This window comes from Cnephaeus nilssonii, assembly GCF_951640355.1.
Source record: "Cnephaeus nilssonii genome assembly, chromosome: X".
NCBI classification, from domain to species: Eukaryota; Metazoa; Chordata; class Mammalia; order Chiroptera; family Vespertilionidae; genus Cnephaeus; species Cnephaeus nilssonii.
Window position 1 is genome coordinate 57,479,961 of NC_137071.1, and position 8,708 is coordinate 57,488,668.

At 39.5% G+C, this 8,708-nt stretch overlaps 1 pseudogene across 1 annotated transcript; it reads right to left on the minus strand.

The window, feature by feature from the left end:
- Positions 1–2,319: 2,319 nt before the first annotated feature.
- On the minus strand, positions 2,320–2,729 carry LOC307096312 (histone H3.3C-like; annotated as a pseudogene). The gene has a single exon. The product of its transcript is annotated as a histone H3.3C-like (transcript).
- Positions 2,730–8,708: the final 5,979 nt, after the last annotated feature.

The window sequence follows — 8,708 nt, forward strand, 5'->3', positions numbered from 1 at the left end:
AGAATCTTCTAGAAACCTCCAAGAAATTTAGTGAGACCCTCAAGGATATGAAAAAGGACCAATTAGAAATCAAGCATACACTGACTGAAATAAAAAATAACATACAGAGATTCAACAGCAGACTAGAGGATCGCAAGAATCAAGTTAAAGATTTGAAACAAAGAAGCAAAAAACACCCAACCAGAAAAGCAAAAAGGAAAAAGAATGCAAAAATATGAAGATAGTGTAAGGAGCCTCTTGGACAACTTCAAGCGTACCAACATCCGAATTATGGGGGTGCCAGAAGAGCAAGATATTGAAAACCTATTTGAAGAAATAATGACAGAAAACTTCCCCCACCTGGTGAAAGAAATAGACTTACAAGTCCAGGAAGCACAGAGGACCCTAAACAAGAGGAATCTAACAGGATCACACCAAGACACATCATAATTAAAATGCCAAGGGCAAAAGGCAAAGAGAGAATCTTAAAAGCAGCAAGAGAAAAACAGTTAGTTACCTACAAGGAGTACCCATATGATTGTCAGCTGATTTCTCAACAGAAACTATGCAGGCCAGAAGGAAGTGGCAAGAAATATTCAAAGTGATGAATAGCAAGAACCTACAACCAAGATTACTCTACCCAGCAAAGCTATCATTCAGAATTGAAGGTCAGATAAAGAGCTTCACAGACAAGAAAAAGCTAAAGGAGTTCATCACCACCAAACCAGTATTATATGAAATGCTGAAGGGTATTCTCTAAGAAGAGGAAGAAAAAAGGTAAAGATAAAAATTATGAACAACAAAGTGACAACAAATACACATCTACCAACAAGTAAATCTAAAAATAAAGTGAATAAAAAAATCTGATGAACAGAATAAACTGGTGAATATAATAGAATCAGGGGCATAGAAAGGGAGTGGACTGACAACTCTTGGGGGGAAGGGGATATGGGGGGTATGGGAAGAGATTGAACAAAAATCTTACACCTATGGACAAGGGCATGGGGTGCGGTGGGAACCGGGTGGAGGGGAGCTATGGGGGTAAAAAAGAGGAACAACTGTAATAATCTGAACAATAAAGATTTATTTTAAAAAACGAAGCTGATAAAGAAGACAGTGAAGGACACTATATAATGACTAGAGGCCCGGTGCATGAAATTCGTGCATGGTGGGGGGGGTCCCCTCAGCCCAGCTTGCACCCTCTTTAATCCAGGACCCCTTGGGGGATGTCTGACTGCTGGTTTAGGCCCAATCCCGGGGATTGGGTCTAAACCAGCAGTTGGACATCCCTCTCACAATCCTGGACTGCTGGCTCTTAACTATTCACCTGCCTGCCTGCCTGGTCTCCCCTAACTGTCCCCCCTGCTGGCCTGGTCACCCCCAACTGTCCACCCTACTGGCCTAGTCACACCTCACTGCCCCCCATCAGCCTAATTGCCCCCAACTTCCCTCCCTGCCTGCCTGGTCACCCCCAACTGCCCCCCTCTGCCCCCCTCTGCCGGCCTGGTTGTCCCTAACTGCCCCCCCTGCTAGCCTGCTCACCCCCAACTGCCCTGCCTGCTGGCCTGGTCACCCCCAACTGCCCCCCTTCTTGCCTGGTCGCCCCTCATGGCCCCCCCACTGGCCTGGTTGCCGCATGCAGCCTGCTATTCAGTCGTTTGGTTGTTCCTCACTAACCCCCCTGCTGGCCTGGTCACCCCATGCAGTCTGCTTGTTCAGTTGTTTGGTAGTCCCTCACTAACCCCCCTGCCGGCCTGGTCATAGGCAGCCATCTTGTGAGGGTGTGAGGGTTAATTTGTATATTACCTCTTTATTATATAGGATATTTAGTTTAATGTATTTTAATAGCAAACTTACAGCAATAACACAAAAGAAAGACAACATTAAAAACATGTACTTGCATGTAGGACAACTAAGTTAGAAAAATATAGTGAATGGATGTAATCTACTGTATGATAATTATGCTACAAACACCATTTAGTTGCCATCAATAAGAAATTTACTTGTTTTAAAAAATAAAAATTCTGGCATTGTCCAGAAAAATTTAACAGGTCTATTTATATTGTTATAAAGCTGAGACTTGCTCATTGAAACATTTGACTTACATTAATGCTTTATGTCCCACATTTATATTTTAAAAATTCACAAACAAATGAAAATGGAAAAACTGCCAATAACTGATTTCTTTCTCCTATTTTCAACTTGCAATCATATACTTAGGTACCTTTTGACCCCATGGTGGGGGCGGGGGGGACCTAATGTTCAGAACTACTACTAACAGGAAGAAGAAAAAAAAATTTTTTTTTTTAAGAATGAAATGTTTTCCATCATTGTGGATTCTTAAGCACGTTCTCCACGTATGCGGTGTGCTGGCTGGATGTCTCCTGCTATAATTGTTACAAGTTTGGCATGGATAGCACACTGGTTGGTGTCTTCAAAAAGGCCAACCAGATAGGCCTCACTTGCTTCCTACAAAGCACCAATAGCTGCAGTTTGGAACACAGGTTTGTTTTGAAGTCCTGAGCAATTTCTTGCACCAGACGCTGGAAGGGAAGTCTGCGAATAGGAAGTTCAGTGGACTTCTGATAAAGTCTAATTTCTCAAAGTTCCAAGGTGGCAGGCCTGTAACAATGAGGTTTCTTCACCCCTCCAGTAGAGGGCACACTCTTTCGAGTTGCTTTGGTAGCCAGTTGCTTCCTGGGTGCTTTACCCCCAGTGGATTTGCAGGCAGTTTTCTTTGTAGGAGCCATGATATAGAGACCTCTTTACTTACCCTCCTATCCTTCGGCTGGCGCTCAGCGAGCTGGAGGCAGTGCAGGCATTAGAGAGCCACAGGGGCTGTGAACACCTAAAAGCTATTTCAATGTCACTTTTACACATACTCCATATGTAAACACATCTGCACAGTTTATACTTTCATTTGTATTTGCTGGGCTGGATTAAGCTTTTTTGTGTGATTGTGACCAATATTTAGGCCATGTGTGCATGGTCTCATCGCATGGCCAATTAGTTTTAATAAATATTCAATGTATACCTAAATAAATAAATAAATAAATAAATAAATAAATAAATAACATATCTTCTGGTGAAAGGTTACATTGTTAATTTGAGATTTTTCTTGTTTCTTGAGGTAGGCTTGCATTGCTGTGAATTTCCCTCTTAGGACTGCTTTCACTATGTCCCATAGATTTAGGTTTGTCATGTTCTCATTTCATTTCTCTCAAGGTATCTTTTGATTTATTCCTTCATCTCATTGTAAGGCATTCACTGTTAGTAACAGTTTATTTAGCCTTCATATGTTTGTGTGTTTTGTTTTTTTTTTGTGTGTGTGTGTGTGTGTAATTGATTTCTAGTTTGATACCATTGTCGTTGGAGAAGATGTGTGAAATGATTTCAATCTCTTAAAATTTACTGAGGTTTGTTTTATGGCCTAACACGTGGTCTATCCTGGAAAATGTTCTATATGTATTTGAAGAAAATGTATACCCTGCAGTTTTAGGATGTAATGCTCTGAAAAAATCAATGAAATTCATCTGGTAAAATGTGTCCTTTAATGTTGCTGTTATCTTCATGGTTTTTGGGGGGAAGATCTATCCACTGATTTCAATGAGGTATTAAATTCCCCAACTAATATTGTATCAATATTTGCTTTATGTAATTAGGTGCTCCTATGGTGGGGGCATATATGCTTACAAGGGTTATTTCTTCTTGTTGGATTGATCCCATTATCATTATGTAATAGCTTCCTTTGTCTCTTGTTATAGCCTTAGTTTTAAATTCCATTTGGTCTGAATAATTATTGCTATCCAGCTTATTTTTGTTTGCATTTGAAAATTTTTTAAATTTATTTTTTAATTATTAGGACAAAAAATAGGAGTGAGAGACAGACAGAAAGAGAGACACAGAGAGAGAGAAACATTAATTTCTTGTTCCACTTATTTATGCATTCATTGGTTGCTTCTTGTATGCTTCCTGCTGAAAGATTAAACCCACAAACTCAAGACATAGCTCTAACCAATTAAGCTACCAGGACAGGGCCTTTTTATTTTTATTTTTTATTTTTATTTTTTTATTTTTTTATTTCTTTATTGATTAAGGTATCACATATTTGTCCTCGTTCCCCCATTCCCATCCCACACCTCTCCCCACACATGTCCCCACCCCCCTGTTGTCCTTAACCGCCGGTTAGGCTCATATGCCTGCACACAAGTCCTTTGGTTGATCTCCCCCTTTACCCCCACTCTTCCCTACCCTCCCCCCGAGGCCCGACAGTCTGATCCATGCCTCCTTGTTTCTGGGTCTGTTCTTGTTCATCAGTCTATGTTGTTCATCATTTCCCCTAGATGAGTGAGATCATGTGCTATTAGAAATACACTTATAAGAACCGAAAATGAGACAAGCAATAATGGTTATGGTGACAGGCAAATGAATCAGTGTGTAGTGAGTTTCTTTCTGGGCCAACAGTTCTTTTGAGACCCAATTTCAATGTCCAACAGTTCCTCATGTGTACATGTCAGCACTGACATTTCAGTTCTGGATGGTGGACAAATGGTGGTAATGCAGGTCCGACTCTGTCTGGTTTGGTCCTGGGCAATCTGCAGTGGTGCACAGCTGCTAACTGCTAGTATGGGAAGGCCACATCAGCGTCTTCCGTCTCTGGACTGCTTCTCTTCTGTCTTCATGGCTGGAGTAGTCCTGTCGATTCCTCTTGTGCTGGAATCCACATGGTCTCAGAGTTGTTTTCTGAAAATATACAAACATATTCTCGGCCAAAAGTTAATAAAGGAATATTTTCTATAAATTTGACTGGGGATCCTTTTTCAATTTTTCCCCAAATGATTTTCCTCTGGCTTGTTTTGTCACCTTGTGTGTTTTTCATGGGTGTCTTGCTTTTAGCCTTACAATTAATTTTCTAAAGTATTAATTTTCTAGAAGTAATTTACTTACAGGATATTTTTCCTTACATGATATTCCTCTACTATCCCCTCCTTTTTTGATTTAAATGTTAGGAGGCTTATGAAAATTTTATAATGTAGTCTTGATGGCTTTTAAATTTTAATTTTTTGCACCATAATATTACTGTTTTAGGTTCATTATATGGTGCACAATTTTATCATGAGATGAAGTACCAATAAAAATTTTAGTTGACACTTTAGGAACACCTTTTAGGACAGGGCCTTTTTAGTTTGCATTTTCAAGAAATACCTTTTGCCATCACTTTACTTTCAGTCTATGTGTATCTTTTGCTGATGTAGGTCTCTTGTAGACAGCACATGTAGGAGTCTTGTTTTCTTGTCCATTTATCTACTCTGTGTCTTTTGATTGGAGTATTTAAGCCACTTACAATTAAAAGCATTATTGACAGGTACACACCTTTTGTCATTTTATTCTTTACTAGGGGATCAGTGCATGAATTAGTGCACCTTGAAAGGAACTGTGGACCGCGAGGCTGCGGTGGGCACAGGGGCAGGTCTTGGCCCATTGTCCACGCTCCACCTGTGAACCCCAATCCCCTGTATGCCAGCAGCCTCACTCCTGCCACCACCGCTCCCAAGCACTGAAGGAACCGGCCCCACTTGCACCCGCTGATGGTCCAGAGCGATTGGGGCCAGTGCCAGCAGTAGGTACGAGCACCTGGTAAGACCACAGCATGTAGGACAAAGAATTTTCAGTAACCACCAGAGGCTTGGCCTAATGACAACGACCTTGGTCTGTCATCCCCGCTCACCTGCTCCACCATCCTGCTGCAGCCCATGCCCACCATGTTCCGCTCTCTGTCACCAGCTACCGACACCCACCATGTTCCGCATGAGCCCCCTGGTGATCAGCGCACATCATAGCGACTGGTCATTCGGTTGTTCCTCCGTAAGGTCTATATGCACATTAGGGTTTTATATATGTGGATAAAGGGACAAAGGCAACAGGAGACTATAACCCTTATAAACATTTATGCACCAAGATTGGTGCATATATACATATATATATATATATATATATATATACATATATATATATATATACATACATATATATGGTACATATATATACATATATATATACATACATATACATACATATATATATATATATATATATATATATATATATATATATATATACATACATATACTGTATATACTAGTGGCCTGGTGCATGAGATTTGTGCACAGTAAAAGGCAATTAATTTGAAGAAATATTTTAATATTGGTATTTGCCCTTTCTCTATAATAGAAGTATCAGAGATGAAAGAAAATTAGTAAAATGCATATAAAATCTCCCTCCTATCAGAGTCTGGGGCACTACGCGGACCTAGAGTCAAGTCCCCACCCACCACACCAGACACTGCTTTATTAAATTTTTATTATTTTTATTAAGGTATTACATGTGTACATATCTTCCCATTGCCCCCCACCCCACGCCCATATATGCCCTCACCCCCCAATGTCTTGCATCCATTGGTTATGCTTATATGAAAGCATTCAAGTCCTTCAGTTGATGTTTTATCTCCCCCACCTCTCCTTAACCCCACCTTCCCGCTGTAATTTGACAGTATGTTTAATGCTTTACTGCCACTGTAACTATCTTTTTGTTCATCAGTTTATAATGTTCTTTATTATCCATAAATGAGTGAGATCATGTGGTATTTTTCTTTCATTGACCGGCTTATTTCACTTAGCATAATGCTCTCCAGTTCCATCCAGGTTGCTGCAAATGGTAAGAATTTATTTTATATGGCAGCATAGTATTCCATTGTGTAGATGTACCATAGTTTTCTGATCCAGTCATCTGCTGACGGGCACCTAGGCTATTTCCAAATCTTAGCTATTGTAAATTGTGATGCTATGAACATAGGTTTGCATATATTCTTTCTGATTGGTGTTTCTAGTTTCTTAGGATATATTCCTAGTAGTGGGATTACTGGGTCAAATGGGAGCTCCATTTTCAGTTTTTTGAGGAAACTCCATACTGTTCTCCACAGTGGCTGCACCAGTCTGCATTCCCACCAGCAGTGCACGAGGGTTCCTTTTTCTCCGCATCCTTGCCAGCACTTGTCCTTTGTTGATTTGTTGATGATTGATGAACATCTAGCAGGCTCACCAAGAAGCAAAGAGAGAGGACCCAAATAAAGAAAATCAGAAATGAAAGAGGTGAAATAACCACAGACCCCACAGAAATACAAAGGATTGTAAAAAAAAAATGCTATGAACAACTCTATTCCAACAAACCGGACAACCTGGAGGAAATGGACATATTCCTAGAAAAACATAACCTTTCAAATCTCAATTAAGAAGAATCACACTTCTCAGTAGACAAATAGCAATGGAAGAAATATAAGCAGTCATCAAAAAGCTTCCAGCAAACAAAAGCCTGGAACCAGACTGCTTCACAGGGGAGTTTTACCAAACATTCAAGAAAGAACTAAAACCTATCCTCCTCAGACTATTACAAAAAATTCAAGAGGAAAGAACACTTCCAAGCTCCTTCTACGAAGCCAGCATCACCATAATACCAAAACCAGATAAAGACAACACAATGAAAGAGAATTATAGGCCAATATCCCTCATGAACATAGATGGAAAATTCCTCAACAAAATCCTAGCAAATAGGATCCAGCAGTACATCAGAAAGATCATACAACATGACCAAGTAGGATTCATCCCAGGGATGCAAGGATGGTACAATATCCACAAATCAATAAACGCGATACATCACATAAACCAATTGAGAGATAAAAATCACATAGTTATATCAATAGATGCAGAAAAATCATTTAACAAAATCCAACACCCTTTCTTGATAAAAACTCTCAAAAAGTTGGGAATAGAAGGATCATACCTGAACATAATAAAAGCCACATATGATAAACCCACAGCTAACATCATACTCAATGGGCAAAAACTAAAACCATTTCCCCTAAGAACAGGAACTAGACAGGGATGCCCACTCTCACCACTCCTGTTTGACATAGTACTGGAAATATTAGCCATTGCAATTAGACAAGAAGAAGAAATAAGAGGAATCCAAATTGGAAAAGAAGAAGTAAAACTGTCCTTATTTGCAGATGGCATGATATTGTATATAAAATACCTGAAAGAGTCCATAAAAAAACTACCAGACTTAATAAATGAATTTGGCAATGTAGCAGGATACAAAAATAACGCCAAGAAATCTATGGCATTTTTATACACCAATAGTGAAGTTACAGAAAGAGAGACTAAAAAAGCCATCCCATTTACCATCACACCAAAATAATTAAGATACCTAGGAATAAACTTAACTGAGGAGGTAAAAGACCTATACGGGGAAAACTACAGGACACTGAAAAAAGATATGGGAAAGACGTAAACAGATGGAAGTACATACAATGTTCATGGATTGGTAGAATCAACATCATTAAAATGTCCATACTACCCAAAGCAATCTATAGATTCAATGCACTCCCCAACGGCATATTTCACAAACCTAGAAAGAACTCTCCAAAAATACATCTGGAATAAAAAAAGAACCTGAATATCCACAGAAATCCTGAGAAAGAAGAATAATGTAGGAAGGATCTCAGTACCAGACCTCAAACTGTATTACAAAGCCACTGTTCTCAAAACAGCCTGGTACTGGCACAAGAACAGACATATAGATCAATGGAACAGAATAGAGAATCCAGATATTGACCCAAACCTCTATGCTCAATTAATATTTTACAAAAGCAGCATGCACATACAATAGAGTCA